The sequence below is a fragment of the Corvus moneduloides genome, chromosome 2, assembly GCF_009650955.1.
Source record: "Corvus moneduloides isolate bCorMon1 chromosome 2, bCorMon1.pri, whole genome shotgun sequence".
NCBI classification, from domain to species: domain Eukaryota; kingdom Metazoa; phylum Chordata; class Aves; order Passeriformes; family Corvidae; genus Corvus; species Corvus moneduloides.
This window is the reverse complement of record NC_045477.1, coordinates 109,553,818-109,570,956: the sequence shown is the minus strand read 5'-3', so window position 1 is coordinate 109,570,956 and position 17,139 is coordinate 109,553,818. Positions and strand designations below refer to the sequence as shown.

Sequence of the window (17,139 nt, the reverse complement as noted above, 5' to 3'; positions counted from 1 at the left end):
CACAAATGCTTAACTCCCCCATCCTTATGTTTGTTCAGGCCCAATAAAAAGTAATGTTCTTCATTGCTTTTTCTACTCATAGCCATTAGAAATCAGTATAAAAGAAAAGAGAAAAAGTGGAAAAAACTCAGAATCTGAAAATTTTAGTGCAGTGCTACTAGAAATATGGGCGTATTTTTAAGGCAGCTCCATTTGACTACATTCGTGCAATCAAAAAGGAAGGTAAATGAAAATTTGGGGGGGTTTTTTTGTATTGTGACTCTCTGTTTTACCTTTCCACAAGTAATAACAGGTTCTAAAATTTTGTGAGGTTTTTTTGCCTGAACAGAGATTTTACATGTATTTTTACTGCAGGTGAATGTTATGATCCAGTTTAAACTCAGAAAAGCAAGCTAAGTCTCTGTGCATAAACTGGAAAGAACTTAGAAGGGTGTAAATATTCCCAGAAACGAGATTAAAACCAAACGAGGTTAGATGTTGATGCCAAAAAATTGATGTATTTTATTTAATAGTAAAAGAGGCAAAGAGAAAAGAGAAAGAAAGAAAGAAAGAGAGAAAGAGAAAGAAAGAAAAAGAAAGAAAGAAAGAAAAAGAAAAGAAAGAAAAGAAAGAACAGAAAGAAAAGAAAGAAAGAAAGAAAGGAAGAAAGAAAGAAAGAAAAAGAAAAGAAAGAAAAGAAAGAAAAGAAAGGAAGAAAGAAAGGAAGAAAGAAAGGAAGAAAGAAAGAAAGAAAAAGAAAGAAAGGAAGGAAGGAAGGAAGGAAGGAAGGAAGGAAGGAAGGAAGGAAGGAAGGAAGGAAGGAAGGAAGGAAGGAAGGAAGGAAGGAAGGAAGGAAGGAAGGAAGGAAGGAAGAAAGAAAGAAAGAAAGAAAGAAAGAAAGAAAGAAAGAAAGAAAGAAAGAAAGAAAGAAAGAAAGAAAGAAAGAAAGAAAGAAAGAAAGAAAGAAAGAAAGAAAGAAAGAAAGAAAGAAAGAAAGAAAGAAAGAAAGAAAGAAAGAAAGAAAGAAAGAAAGAGAAAAAGAAAAAGAAAAAGAAAGAAAGAAAGAAAGAAAGAAAGAAAGAAAGAAAGAAAGAAAGAAAGAAAGAAAGAAAGAAAGAAAGAAAGAAAGAAAGAAAGAAAGAAAGAAAGAAAGAAAGAAAGAAAGAAAGAAAGAAAGAAAGAAAAAGAAAGAAAGAAAGAAAGAAAGAAAAAAACTGTGCATGGGGGGGGTGGGAGAACAGGGAGAGGTGACAGGGGTTAGGTGGAAGCATGTCACCCATCCAAGGGTCCCAATGACATCTTGTTGCTCCCCTCCATCTGGTCTGCTGGTGGTGAGGGTCCCCCATCGCTGCCGTGGCCACGCCGCCACATGCCAAAGAGTGCAGAATCCCGTGGATTAATACACGCTGTGGGCCAGGTGGGAACGCCCACGTGTCTCCCTTGCAGGGGCCGGCTTGACACTGTCCCTTGCAACACTGAGGGTCTGTTGCACCATCTCTGGTGCTCTGGTGCAGGGTCTGGGGACCCCTTTGAGGGGGGCCCCTGTGATGGGCCATGTCACCCCCTTCTGCTGTGGATAAGCTTCCCCTCCCCGGTGAGGACCCCTCAGCTGGGCTCCTCTGCACAGGGGAGGATGGGCAGTCACTGCTCCTCTCACCACAGGCTTTTCCAAGATAGCCAGAGCGTCTCCTCCCTCCACCCTTTGGTTTGAGGGTCTGTGCAAGCCTGGCAGCTGATAGCCCTGGGGCTGTGGTCTCCACCTTGGAGGTGTTAAGGCTGTGCTTTGTGAATGTCCCCAGCCCTGAGTTGTTACTTTATCTTATCTTCATCAGCGAGCAGTGTCAGGCCTCAGTCCATTCAGGGTGTGGTAGTCTTCTCTGCAGCTTTTGTAATACAGTTTTAAAAGTCCTTCAAGAAAATGTTTAAGTCAAAAACTATAATATTTCAGTCTCTGACAGTGAAGTAAACAGAAACAATGCAGGTAAACAGAATTGCAAACGTGTCTGGGGTAAAGGTGGGGAAGATGATGAATCTATAATCACACCTCTGTCAGCCTGGCTGCTCTCAGCTCACATGTCAGGATGGTGCTCTCTAGGTATAATGGAGATCTATAAATAGCTGCATCATTATATAACCCAGCAGCAGTCTCATTCCCTTTCTAAATATAGGCTGTGCAGCAAAGGACAATCTGGTGATGTATTGCTACTGATACCGATTAATAGCATGACTCACACTGCCCAGCTAATAAAAATGTAATGTGTACCTTGGAGGCACCACACCGGATAGGGTGAATTTATACAAGGGAAAAAAAAAAAAAACATACTACATTTGATTTTGTGACCAGTGAAGGAGAAACTGAAGTCTAAGCAATTTCATAATGCAGGACAATATTACATTATGTCTCTCTAATCATAATGACTTCAAAGAAATGTGAAGCTGTCATTAATGAAATGTTTAATGTCTTGTGTTCTGTTCATAAAAAATAGTTTATTGCCTTTGAGTAATTACTGCAAACTCATTTAGGGGGTTATAATAATCTCACGTTTCCTAGGTCAACATGGATGGCATGCTTGGGATGCCATTCAAGGGTGGGTTGTGTTCACTCAGGATATAGGTGCAGAGCTCTCACTATCAACCAGGCTGCACATGCAGAAGGGAGGGAAAGGCTTCTGTAAAGTAGAAATATTCTTTGTGTTAAAGAGCTTTGAGATCAATGCAGCAAATTGCATCTAAGGCACATTTTGACCTTCAAACTCTAATTATCATAAATAGTGAGGTATGTACACACTTGTTCAGTCATATTGCCTGTGTGCTCCCTCACATCCAGTCTGCAATCAATATTGCCATTTCACACACAAGGATTTTGCACCCACCTTTTTGTTTTTAAAGTTAGGGTGCTGTCTCTGCTGAAGCCCTTGCTGATGTCTTTATTTAATTACATGGGGAAGGTGAATGTTTAACTCTAACTTGTGACTTTGATGGAAAGTGCTGCAGTGGTTTCCCCTTATAGCTCAGGACACTGATCTTTGCTCAGTAGGGAAAGAGCCTTCTGCAGTGGATTGCAGCATCATTTTGTACCATCTTCACCAATTTGTCCAGACTTTCATGTCTTTCATTAGAAACACTTTGGTGGTCTTCCAGGAGCCTTCTTATGCAGTAAAGCAGTTCTTGACAGGAGTAAAGGTCCTGAATTGATGTAATATCTGTTACTAGAAAGAAATTGCTTGGGAAAAAGAAGTAACTCCCTCCAGCCTTTGCAATAGCTGGGGATACAGTGAGGAGACCTAAGCTCAGGCAGGTCTCCCATTTCTGTGGGGCAGCTCCTGCCGCTGTAGCAAGGCCTCTCATGCTCCCTGGTGTAGCTGCCTTGCCTGGCAGCAGCAGAAACAGCAACAGTGCCCCACTGTGTCCCAAAGCCACCCTGCCCTCCTGCGCAGTGTAGATGTGGCTTGGGGACGCCCCTTTGCCCCTGCCTTTCTCAGCATCTGGGCGGGAGAATAATTTCTGAAAACATCTGGCTAATGTCATTTACCAGGATCCCAGTTTTCCTTTTGTCTGGCTCAGTGTAACCCAGAAGCAAAACCATGCTGATTCCACACTGGAGTGCTTCAGCCATTGCATGCAGCAGCTCCAAGGAGGGTTCCCAGGGGATATCCGTTGAAGCACTGGGAAATCAGAGATCCCATGTACCTTAAGGAAGCTGGTGTGAACAAAAGCTCAGCAGCTCAGTCATCCTAGGACCCAGCATCCTAGGACCCAGCTCCTCCTCACCTCCCTGTCCAGCCAGCTGCCGCAAAGCCTGTCCCTCCCTGTACCTCTGGGGAGAGACACCACAGTCCTGGCTTTGCTCAGCCTCTGGTGTGAACATTGCTGTGAGATGTTCAGTGCTTTCACTTTCATGCTCATCTCTGAATGAAGCTTGGTAGGTCAGGAAAGACAGGTGACGTCAGATGGTTTGGGACACCTCTGCAACCTGGCATGGACATACTGGAGGCCAGAGCCTTCCTGGTGTCCTTGGACAAGCGAGGCAGTTCTTGCTCGCCACTGAAACAGGTGATGCTATATAAGGCTGAGGTTTCCTGGCTGGAGGCCACACACACAAGCATTGGATAACACAATCTGAAACTTCATCCTTGACTTCTTTCTCAGTTATATCCTGTCCACTGCTTCTTCAGACTCCAGCCCGATGGTTCAACAGTAAATTGACCATTTCCTCAGCATACAATACCCCATGGTGTTTTGCTGAGGAAAACCTTAGGTTAACAAGCACCAGAGAAGAGGGGCTGTTATGCACAGCTTCTTTTTTGCACAATTTCTCTGACTTCCCAGACTCTTGCTTCAAGCAGTTAGGTGTTCTATTTGCACCTCCAGCAGCCACAGTGTCAGTAATTCTTAATTTAAGTGATTTAGCTGAGTTTTCCATCAAAACAATATTTTTCCTTCTTTCCCCTCGGGATGTAGAGGTCTGCTCCAGCTGCTTCCCTTTGACAGATTTACAGTAATAAAAAATAAAGTAAGAAAACTGTTATTTTGCTTTCAAACACAAATCTTTTGTGACAGATTAGACATGGAGGGATAACCTATCCAGCTGGAGGAGTCAGGTATTTATCTGCAGGACTGCACAGCTGTATTCAGCAAAGACATGGTACCAGCAGCTTGATCTTGGTCATGTGAATAACCTTAAAACCTTTTAAAATCCAGGGGAATGCTAAAGAGACACTTAAAGGGAACTTGCAGAGAAATGACAATACTTATCAATCAGGAAGGTTCCTGCACTGAAAGCCTCAGCTCTGCTACACAGCCCTTGTGGTCCCCACCAGTTCCAAATGCCCACACTCAGCTGAGGCTGAGCAACAAGGTACCAGCAGGCAGCCCAGAGCTGCCTCATGCCACGTGAGATATCTCAAAGCCCTAAATACAATTCTTGGGGGCTTCCAAACCTGACAACTATCATGAACCCTAAATCTACTGTATGGTGAGGAGGAGGCATACCCAAAGAGGAAAGCTACCATTTTGATGAAAAGTCACATACGTAAAGATTTGTGTGTTCCTAGGTATTTCTATCTGGCTTGAATGGTCCTGAAGAGAGGCTGAAGATGGATAGTGAGGCAGAAGATGGCTTCCCACCAGAGCCCCCTGTAAGTAGTGGTCTGTAAGGCATTTTTAGAGCAAATATAAACCAAATGGACATTTTAGTGTTTATGTTAAAGTGCTGCTTTCATTTTAAATGAGAGAAGGCAGAGGAACACATTTTAGATACTCTTGTGGATTGTGAGCTTTCCAGGGAAAATCAGACTGCTTCTTTAAGAGTGTGCAGATCTCATGGGAAGGCTCTGGGACAGGTGTTCCCCAACATACTGGGCATATCAAACCCCATGCAGCAAGGAAATCCAGGGTAATTGGGTCTGAAGGCACATGCAAATGTAGTCTGACGGTAACACAATAATTAAGTCCCCAAGCAAGTACTGGGAGAGCAGGGATTGTTCTCTGCTCTACTCCCTACCAGAAAGCACTGGCAGGTTCTCTGACACTGGACATGTGGTGAGGCCACACCATTGCCCTGGGAAGACAGCCTTGCAGGCAGGATTTAAAATTCATCTGGCTGGCATTTCCCCAGTGGCCAGCTCCTGGCAGCACGCTGCCACAGCTGTTCACTTGATCCTCCTGAAGGCTCTTGGACTTGCCTCACCCTGTCTGTGAAGTTTCCAGCCATCAGCACCCATGCCTTCTCAGTGAATCCACTGTGACTAATTTACAGTTTCTTCCCTGATTTATTAGTTTGGAATGAGGGACAAATCATTAAACCCCAGGCCTTTTATTAATAATTTGCAAATGGGGAAAATGGTTCAACTCTTGGTATTGATCATTAGTTACATCCACTTCCCCGCAATTATGTAAAACATGGCATTTGTTGCTTGGATTGTGCAGGTTAAAGCCGCATCTTGGAAGAAAATATGCCTCTCTGTGGCTTGCTGCAAAGCATCTTGTCTTCTACAAAACAGCTGCAGGAGCAGGAAAGAAAAAGAAGTAATGTGCTGCCTTAAAAACCATGCTTGTGGTCCTGTGGAGAACAGAAAGGTCTTCATATACCAGCTACAGGAATAAAGATTAAGGTCCAGGACAGCATGGTGACTCAAGCCTTACAAGCAGACTGAATTTGTTGAATCTTCCAAGTTAATACACAAACAGCCAGGCCAAAGTAAAAAGATTTACAAAGCTAAAAAGCCTTTCTGGCTTAATAAAAGCTAGTTAATAAAGTTGGGAACTGAATATCCATCCTGCCCATCCCTCTGTCTGAAAGAACCACATAGACCCTGTCTGTATTCATGTATGTCTCCAGGGCCACTCGAGGTGTAAGAGCCTCTCCCATCTCCTCCACTGCTTTTGGCATGATGTGTCATGAGTCTGCCTGACCCAAAGAAGCCCAGACCACAGAGGACTTTAATATGATGGGCAAACAGAAAATACAATCAGGCCACACTTTCCTGTGGCACAGATCCCTGTCACTGTATCGAATTGAGCAACAGGAAAGTGTGAAAGAAAAGCAGCTGAGAGAAGCACACAGTGGAGCTGGTTGTGAATATGTCCAAAAGGCCCTGAAAGCCTGAAGGCAACGTGACACTTCCAAAACATGTTACCTGTGTAACACAGGCAAGTCAAAGTGTTTTCATAAGCTCTCTGTCCTGCACAGTGCCTCGTGCTGTGGTGATGGCAGCATCCCTCTCAAGGCCATTGCACCTTCCTGCATCTTACTGCTGGTGCCTCTCACCACCCACTGCTGCTGCTGCCTGCAGTGGGACAGGCTGCACTTCATTGCCTTCAGTTTACACTTTCGTGCATCCCCACCTTCTGCCTTACTTCCTGTTTGGATGTTTTAACACTGCAGAACAGCTTCTCTCAGCGCACCCCCTCCCCTGCAGCCCACCAGTGGAGGAAAAATCCCCTCCACAGCCCCAGCTACAGTGGGGTGGCAAATGGTGATAAACATGAGTGAGACTAAGTGCTGCCATGCAATTCAAAGCAATAGCTTTGAACATTGTATTTCCTTTCTGTGCTTAGAAATGGAATTTCTCTTTTTGGCAAGAAAAAACCCCAGCACCCTCCATGCTTTGCATATCCAAAATTAACACAGCAGGGTCCATATGCTAGAACACTCTAACCAGGCAAGAAACATTACAAAGGGAAAACTTGAAGATTTTAGCCTTCATTAACAAAATGCCATCACAGTTCATTCAAAAGTTGGAATTATTTAAAACCCGATGTGTCTTAATCCAAAAGTAATTCTAAATGGATGGCTCACTTAGCAGCTGTGTTCTGTGATGAAGCCCTTGTTAAATCTAAAATAGCCTTTATTTTATTATAGTAATAACAACCAAACCAGATGCTTTAGCCTACATTTCATATTTGAAGGTACTACTGATATAAAAATAATACCCTGTAGGATGGTCCTACACGGTGCAGTCTATGCCTCGAAGAGACAAGAGAAAAGGAATAGCCTGGCAAAGAATTATCACCTTTATTATATAGCTGAGGAACAGAGGCACTGAGTGATTAGCTGTCTTGCTCATAATACCATTGGAAGGCTATAGCCAGACCTAATAGGGTCTGGTTGTGCCAGACAATATGTTCTCACTACACTGCCATCTTTCTTCAGTGATGTACCTGGCTTATTTTAAAAGCTTGGTTAAAGACACCCAATTTCTCATGGCTGAATCACACATTAAAGCTGAATAACCCTTATTCTTCTGCTGCAGATGACTGCTGTGGACAGCTGTAGTTCTAGGCACTTGAACACTACAAAAGAAGTAACATATTAATTTTAGTAAAAAAAAAGACAACACTAAAGTTTTAGGACCTGAAGAGAACATTAAGAAAAGATCTTATTATCCTTAACTCTGTGTGTTCTTATACTGTCAGGTGACAGGTATGTGGTTCTGTACAGTATTGCCATAAAAAGCCCAAGATTTAAAGCACCAGTAATATCCCTGACATACACTGGAGATGTGATAACCTGGGTCACAGTGTTCAAAAATCCATCTGATTCCAGGTGACTACAGACAGAAGTGTGCATGGTGTAAAGATGTTGCTATATGTTGTATCTGTTGGTGTTTTCCCTTTGCTGAGGGATTTTTGTTCACTGATGTGGTCATTTCTCTCACTGCATGCTCAATTTAATGGAGCAAATAGGGTAAATCTTCCTCTGGGCCAGCTGCTTTGTTTACATAACCCCATGCTACCTTTTCTAGCACTTATGTATTTTTTAAGAATATTTAATTGGAAGTGTAACATTGGGTGCAGGGGTTTCAAATAAAGTAATGGTGCATTAATTTTTTTTTTTTGCCCAAGTTGCATCTGGTCTTCTAAATTTTGATCTAAGTAAATAGAGAAGAAGACAAGAAAATGTGAATTGCTTGAGATTTCTGAGCAGCTGTTAAGGAAAGGAGTGATGTCTGGCCCTAAGAGTAAAGCAGTGGAAGAGGAGACCTGGTGCTCCAGGTGGTCTGTGTTCCTACAAAGCACCACAGTGGGTAAAGCAGCCATGTCTCTGCAGTCCCCACTGGAACTCATCCGGAAATACACACACTCAGTCCTGATTTTGTGTTGCAGACTGAGTTTTTCCACCTGGAAAATGGCTCTCTCTGGGATTTCCAACTCTCTAAAATCCATCCACACAAGTCCACTAATTATTGTTGCTCTTCTAAGGACTGAGGGCCAAACCATTGGTGGCACCAAAGATAGTTTCAAGACTGTTGCTTTTCCTTGGCACCAAATTTTCCTCCTGTGCTTCTGCTTTTGCCCTCAATGTGCTCACGAGCTGCAGGAGCTGTATTTAGTGTTGATGCCTCCCAGCTGACTGGCAGCAGGTGGGCACAGTAATGGTCTCTTCTCTTCCTGTTTTTACCCAACCTTTATCTCCTCACATTAGCTAGCTACTTTATTTGTGAAATAAAATTAATGGCCCAGGTGCAATCAATTCCAAGTCCTTCCCAGACAGAAAATTTTGGCAGCACTTAATCTGAATGTCAGGGGTTCTGCTAACCAGTTTTCAGCTTCTAGTCCTCACCAGGAGGAGCTGAGCCACTTCTGTCTTGGAATACCTTGCTTCCACAATCACTAGAGAGCCCAGTCAGGCAAAAAGGCAGTTCTTTATCTCTGAGATAATACCTCTACGGATTCACCAAAAAGACACAAATGAGAGATGAAGAAAATGTGGAGAGGACAAAGACAAGGCAAGATGACAGCAGAATTAATAATTTCTTTCATTTCTAAGCAGCTCTGAGAGCCAGCTGTGACTTCTTTGAGGCACTCATCACACTGCAAACAGTGATGTGTTTAAAATATTATTCAGGCAAGAAAGGGTGACCTATTAGGGCCTTAACTTTCCTAGCCAACCTACCTTTTGCAGCAGACAATGCTTTCACAAAACTGCATTTCTTTTTCCTCTGTTACTAGTCATTGTGCATAAATTTTTACCCCAGAAGTTTGCTACTCTAGTGAGACCACTTTCTGCAATTTAAAGAGCTGAAAAACACATTACATTGTTAGTCAAAAGGGAAGGAGATAAAAGGTTTGAGATTTCTAACTTAATTTGAGATATTCTGTGCTTGTGTTGTGCGATAATGTTAAAAGCGTGGGTGGACACTGTTTTTGTAGTGTCTGAATTTCTCAGGGCCTCTTCCCAGCACTGCAATTCACTTACTGTACAAGCTACCATGCAGAGAATGACATTATGTTCCAAACCTGTGGAAGAAAACCAAGACAAAGCTAATAAGGAAATGTTTTCTTCGAGTGTGTCAAGGACTGAAGGCCAATTGATTTTTCAGAGGAGTCAAAAGCAATATGTATCTCCTCAGCGTCTTGAAATCCAGGTCCAGTTATATTTTTTCTTCGTGACTCTGGCAAACAGGCTGCTTTCATGGTTTCCAGAACTTTGTTCTCCTATTGCAAGTCAGGTTGCTTCATTATTTCTAGTGGGGTAAAAATATTTTGGGGGGAGTCAGGCAACTGGAGAAAGATCAAAGGGCAGCATTTCTTTAAGCAGGTTGTCTTGGGGGAGACTTTATGATGTTGTATCCCATATCACTGTTCTATGCCCAGAAATTAATTTTTTGCCTTTTCTGTGCCTTTAAACACAGCCTGAGAGGGCGGAAAGAAGAAAAGCCCAGCAAAACTTTCAAAGCAGTTTACAGTTTGTTTTGAGGGACACAGATACACAGACTCCTGTGCGTTCTGCTTTCTGTGGTGGAGAGCGGAGGAAGCACCCTGCTTGCTTTCCAGCCAGCTTTCGGCCTTTTTTCTCTGGAGGGAGACAGAGAGTTGAACTTTTGTTTTCCTGGGACTTCATTTTTTTTTCCCTTTTTCTCTGCTGGACTGTTTCAACGTCAGAACACGTTGGGAGGACTTTCCACTGAGGCCTTGGCCCTAGAGGTGGGCCCACCACAACCCAGCTCCAAGGAGGGGGGAGAGAGGCTACATCTACAGAAGGACTCTGAAATTTTCTGAAGGTTTCTCTCCACAGCGAGAGGTTTTATTGTTTAGCATTATTATCCTTTATCTGTGTGTTTGTTAAATTAATTGTTTTTACCTCTTTCACTTTCCTTCAAGGAAAATTTCTTCTTTGTCCTGAATGTGGTGAGGGAGGGATAGTTGTAACCTGCCTTCTCTCAGAGGATATATTTCAAAATTTGCCCAAACTGGCACAAGGTACAACATAAAAAACAACGTAAGTGTTCACATTTACAGGAGGCTGGATTTTTAGACTAACATGCACATTTGGCGAGGAACACAGTGATCTTGGAGTGTAGTGCAGCTTCTTAGAAGGTAATGAAGTAGAAACAAAAACTTCATACCAAAGTTTCTCCTCTTCAGATTTAATTTGTGTTCCCCATGGTACTTGAGTCTTTCCTTTTGTGATACACCACAGTGCTTAAGCCAAAGCTGCAGTATCTGGGTCTCTGCTGGGATAAAGCTAAGGCAGGTTTTCCAGCTAGAAGTTCCTCCATGGCTAGTTTGCCGTATGCCTTTGCTGCCTGATGCCATTTTAGACCAGACTGAAAGAAGGGAGTGTGTGTGAATTTTAATTGTAGCTAAACCAGGAAATCACCCACTCACTCCCTCAGTGGTCATGTGCACTGGATGAGTGCACTCTGCATTTCAGTGCCTTCTGAAAGGGTGAAAGTTCAAGGTTATACTTTCTGTTAGCCATTTGTTCTTTAAATATTTTCTTCTTTTCCAGCTAGGTGGCATGCCAGAGCCCATAAACCTCTTAATATTCTAGTGTTACCTCACAGCTTTTACAAACAAGGTCATAGAGAACAGAGGAAAAACATATAATTAATAATTATCAAGACTTACTGCTGTGTGGGCTGCAAGGCCCTGCTCAGAAATTAGAACCAAATTATTCCAGGCTTTAAAAAAGGTAGTTAAGATATCCAGCATACTTAAATTATCTCCTCTGAGAGACTACACCAGCTCCATTAGCTCCCTGCGTGTATTTTGCTCCATGCTAACATGTACCACATGCTTTAAATCACAGCAGCCGGTTCCTTCCCACTGCACTTGCCTCATTCTCCACACTCCCTGAAATGCCTTTCCAGTTCCCCTTGCCTTGTCTCCTGCTCCTTAGCCCCCTATTAATGCCAGCTGGTCTGGAACAGCCACACAGATTATTTAGCAAAGCAGGGGAAAAAGGGAAAATATTTCAAATATTTTTTGAAATAGCTGCAAAAATAAGTAGTGCAATCCTAGTCCCTTTAGGAGTCCTCCAGGTTTGTTTCGGTCAGTGAAATGAGAGGGAACTACCAAGCAAGGTAAACCCTTATCCATGGTACTTCTAAGCAATTTGATTTAAACAGTGTATAGTGGCACTCATTATCAAAATCTGAAAGTTATCCAGGGAATTATTAAGGATGCATAGATTTTAAGACAAGGAGGCACAAGTATGTTACCTAATCTGACTGCATAATCCTGGATATTGAATTTGTCTCATGTTCCCCCAGGTTATCCAGTAGTTTATTATTACGTAAAAAATTATTTTCTAGGCAGAAGTGTTTATATAACAATCTAGGACTCGTTCGTTTACCAGTGAATTTCCAGAAAGAAATTTACTTTGGGTTTGGAAACTTAAAAAGTTGAGTATACATCCCCATAAAGGACATTTGTCAGGGATGGACCAACACACTCCTAGAAAATCTCTCCCTGAGAAATCTGTCCTCTTCTTGGAAAGCAGCCCTTCTGTTTCAGATTTTATATATTCCCTCATCAAACATTGTGCATGTCCTTTGCCCAGGGACAAGGTCTCAAGGTCTGTGGTTAGTCAAATAGCACTTCAAAGGCATCTATTTTGTGCTAGTAAAATAATAAATTATTGACTCTTAGATTGTGATGTATTCACCTAGAAAATAATTACTTATGCTCTTCTGGCAAATAATAGAAGGAAATCAGATTAAGAGCATTTATTCCATAAATAAAAAGTAAGATTGTACCCAAACATCTGTCACCAAACTGTTTCTGCAACCCAAATCCATTTGTTAATTGTCTCCTCTCTGCCTGGAATGCAGCTGTTTAAGTAATTTCTGAAGTAGCATCTCTGTCATTGACAGACATCTGTGCAGAACCAGTGATGTGCAGAGAATATTTATAGAGGGGCAATCATGCCTTTCTCATCTTCCCTCCTCCCACCCACAGCTCTTTGCAGTGATATCAGGGGAGTCCCAATGATGGTATTAATTCCTTTTCAGCTGAAATGTACCCATAAACTTTAGTCAAGAACAAATGAGTAAAGGAAAGTGAAGATCATTTTTCTTGTGCTGAAGAATATTTTTAGATACCAATCATGGAGATTTCTTAATATTAGAAAAGGGCAGGATTTGCTGAAATAGAAAGAACATAAAAATAACATTTTACAAACAGTATAGCATCTATTATTTATCATAGCAGTCTTTGGGTAAAGGCCCAAAGCAAAATATTTGACTTTGAAGATGAAACAAAAAGAGGTGGCAACTATAACAAAAACTTTTTTATTTTTTTAATGAAAATTTTTTGTTGAAATATAGCCTCTACCTAAAACAATCTTGGTGGAGAAAAAGAAAATAAAAGAGTTTTAGTTCTTTTTGAGTGCTCCTAGAAGAAATGAGAAAATTCTGTACATTGTTTCATAGATGAAAAACATTTTGTGAAGAGAGCAGTTCTACTTAATTATCTATGGCTCTCTGTGGAGCTAGGATGCTCCCATTCCACAGCAAGCACACTGCATCATGAACCTATCACAGTAGTTCTCATGTTCCAGAGCCCCAGAATAACTGAATTTGATTGAATGCTCCTTAGGAAGAGGAATAGGAAGGTTCTTGAGACACTTTTTAATGAAACACATACTAATTATAGTATTATTTAAGAGTAAAACACTTCAAAATGTACTTTCTTTTACAGTGTGAGGGGCTATTCAAATATTAAATATCATATATTATTCGTTTACAAAGAAAAAGAGTTATTACTCTAAAATGGAACATACACAGCAGGGCAGAAACCCCTGACATGACATGACATAGTTGTGAATGTGAAGGCATTCTAGTTAGTAATTTTTGTTTCCAGGAATCCTGTGCTTGACAGCAGCTTTATATGGGCACAGTTTAAGTAAAAAAAACCAAACAAAACTCCTATGAAATGTCTTCAACACCAAAGAAATGACTACACAGGTCCAATGTGAAGGGAATTTATAGATTTTGTGCTTAGTGCTGTCTTCAGAATTTTATTTTTGCTTAACTGTCTGCATTGCATAAAATAAGAAAATTCCATGTGCTGGCTTGTGCATCTCTGCTCAGAATAGTGAAGGATCTTATGATGACTTTGAAGAAGTCAGGGTAACCTGGGGTTCTCATGGCTTTTCTGGGTCTCAGCAAAGGTCACTGCACAAAATAAGCCAATTGTTTCACTATTCAACAATTTAATTTATGTTAGTGTTGTTGTTTACAAATTTTTCATAGGCACAGTCTATGCTAACAGCACCAACTTCCATTAGAAATACTTCTAAATAAAATGAGATCTTGCAAAGATCAAGAGATAGAACTGTTATTCGTGAACACCTATTCTGCAAAATATCTCAGTTAGGTTCCTGTCAAGGTTAGTGTTAGCTGTATGCATTGTATAGCCTGCTAACTGCAATGAGCATCCTCCACAGTTAGCTGAAAGCCTTTCTGCAGCATGGGTGGGGTGATCTGTTGGGTTTTCCTGGCCTAAGACAAATATCACAACATTTAAAAATACTCTGCATGGAGCCAGCTTGCCACTCAAGCTATGCTGAAAGGCAGTACTGCACTTGCCTGTTCTGTAGACTCACTTCATCAAGTCATGTCAAGTCACTTCACATCAACTGTTTTTGCATCTCATGCAGTCAGGCTTGGTTCTACTTCTGTTTCTGACTGAGGCCAGGTTGGAGAGGGCTCTGGGTAGCCTGATCTAGCGGATGGCATCCCTGGTCAGGAGGTGTGGAACTAGGTGATCTTTAAGGTCCCAACTTTGGGTTCCAACCCAAACTAATCTATGATTCCATGATCAGCAAAACTAGGCTTGCATAGCTAATTCCACCAAGGCCCTGTATAAACCCACAGAAAGAGAGCAATTCATTTTTTCAAACCTGATAAACCATCCAGCAGAGTGATCTGTTTTCCCCCTAAAGCTAAACTAAACTATCCAAGAGCCCAGTGTGACTTCTTTGACATTATATAGTCTACGTACTAAGACAAATTTAGGCACAACTTTTGAAAGTCTGAAGAGAAACCCTGACAAGTGCACTGCTCACAACTGCTGGTGCTCATGGGAGAGAAAACCAGAGTCTGACCAGATACCAGCTAATTTAAAAGCCCACATGGCAGAGCACATCACAGAGACAGTCCTGAGTCCCAAAGCAGCGCTGCCCCAGCAGAAAGAATGCCAGGAAAACATTTAGCAGAGAACAGCTTGAGGCTAAACTTTGTGTTAATTTGCTTGCCTACCTCAATCTTTTCCTTTTACTGAAGGCTTTTACAACCACTGCATTTGTCAATGTCAGACATGGATAAAATGCACAGCAGTTAGGACAGAGATTAGTGGAAAACTGGCCAAGGGTTGCTCCCTCCATTCAGTCAAGTCCTTGCGTCTTGAAGCATGACAGCTTAAGTTTTTTAAGCAGTTATGTAAAATTGAGACTGCATTTGTGTCCCCTGCAGCAGCAGGTCACTCTGCCCTCTGCCCTGGCCAGGAAGGCTCATCTTCCTGGCAGGGAGCAGAGAGAAAATAATTTAAATTAACTCCTTGGCTGCCCATGAAGAACTTCTCCACAGCAGGCTGGGAAAGTGCCACACCACTTCTGAAGGCAAAACCACCTGCTCGTGATGAAGGACAAAAAGTCCACTTTAATGCATTGTCCATGTGTGTGGTGCTCTCTGGGCTCCATGTCTTTCCTCCTAATGATGAGGCCACAGGTGCACTTGAAAGCCAGGGGGCAGATAGATGAATTTGCTGTCATCCATTTTTTTTAGTTTGTGTCAATTTTGCTTTATTTTGCCAACAACCCCAAGAAGGAGTTTACTTGCTGACCTTTCTTAGATGTGTTGTTACATGTCTGAAAATCAATTTCTAGAGTTATCTGTCGTATTTTTTTTTTCTTCCTCCCCTGTAGCACTTTGAAATGTGTAGGCTGGGGTGAGATAAGTGATACAGGTTTGCTGGACTGACACAAATGTAACAGGCACACAATTTATGACTCAGCTCATTCGTGGTAGATTATATGCTCTAGAGATACTTGATGATTTATAGCTGATGTAAATTGTGATACTTACTGTGCCATTAGCAAAGCCATTATCTCTGTCGTGGAAAGTTAGAATCAATATATGTCAGCAGAGACACAAACAGTATTGTGAGCTTGCTGATAAAAATGGGTTTATGGAGAAGCATTCTAGGATTCCATTTGACACAGCCCTTTCAGAATTCTGAGAATAGCAATTTTACTAAAGAAAATCCTGAAGTCAAGTAGTTATGTCCTTTGCAATTATTAGGTATGTGATAATGGCCAGAGTGCATTAGCAGCCTCTCTCAAAAAAGAATTTTGCAAGTCACAACTAGGAAAAACTAGCCTGTGACATGATGCTGCCAGCCATTTTCTAGATAATAAATAATAATGTGTTGAAATATTACTTGTTATCATGAAAATTAATTCCCAGAATTAATTAATTTTCTTCTGCAATTAAAGAAAATGCTTTTTTTTTTGAGAAATGCAGTACTAATTAGAGCCTCTCGCCAAAGAAGAGGATCAGCACCATACATTTAGGCCACTGAGAACAGGCTGGGTGTCATACTGGACATACAAGGCAAACATCTGAGCTAGTGCTACAGTGAGCAAGCCACTGACTACAGTCAGTTCACAATAAACAGTCTCACAAACTATTTGTTCAAAGTCAGTTTAAAAATCATTGCTCTTCAAGTGAAAACTCTGAAGATTTACTTCACTAAATAAGCCATCTTTTAAGGTTGTTCACTTTGTGTTTTTTCAGGAATTACTATTTGTACAGGAGAACAGCTGAAAGAACCACCTGCTCTTTCTCAAAGGGATTGTTTAGGTCTCGATCGGAACTGCTTTCAGGGCTCTGGAGCATTGGATGTGGCACATTAGTCTAGCTCACTCTGGAGACAGTTATCAACCATGAAATGCTGATCTCTCTCACAAAAGGTGCTCACATATCTCACTTGTAATTTTATGTGAACAGCATTTACCATGCAACAAGTCAGGATTTTCCATAAAGCTCTTAGTAGCTTCCCAGTCATTATGTTTGGTCCCTGCATGAGCTCCTTCCCCCACCTCTTGCATGACTGGCTCACCATGTCAAACAAATCCCAAAGTGGTCTTGTGTCTACCTTTGCATCTCAAATGTTCTCAACATCCCCATACCTACATGGCTAACCAAAGAGTTGCTTTTATGTTGGTCTCTAAACCACCATCTTCTAGTTTCACACAGTGTTCCTATTACAGGATTAACACTGCCAGAGAATCTCAGAATATTTCAGGTTGGAAGAGAACTCTGGCAGTCTCCAGTCCACTTCCCACACAAAGCAGGACCATCTAGAGCAGGTTGCCTAAGTTGCCTGCAGTTGAGTTTGTGTTTCCTCGGATGGAGACTCCACAATCTC

General features: G+C 41.7%; 1 protein-coding gene across 1 annotated transcript in view; it reads left to right on the top strand.

The window, feature by feature from the left end:
- The window catches only part of LOC116440251 (collagen alpha-1(III) chain-like), a 295,630-nt gene extending 287,601 nt beyond the window's left edge, over positions 1-8,029 (top strand). Inside the window, exons 17-18 of the transcript XR_004238482.1 lie at positions 5,034-5,117; positions 7,897-8,029. The gene's annotated coding sequence lies outside the window, so the exon portion shown is untranslated. The remainder of the gene's footprint in view (positions 1-5,033; positions 5,118-7,896) is intronic.
- The last annotated feature ends 9,110 nt before the right edge of the window (positions 8,030-17,139 follow it).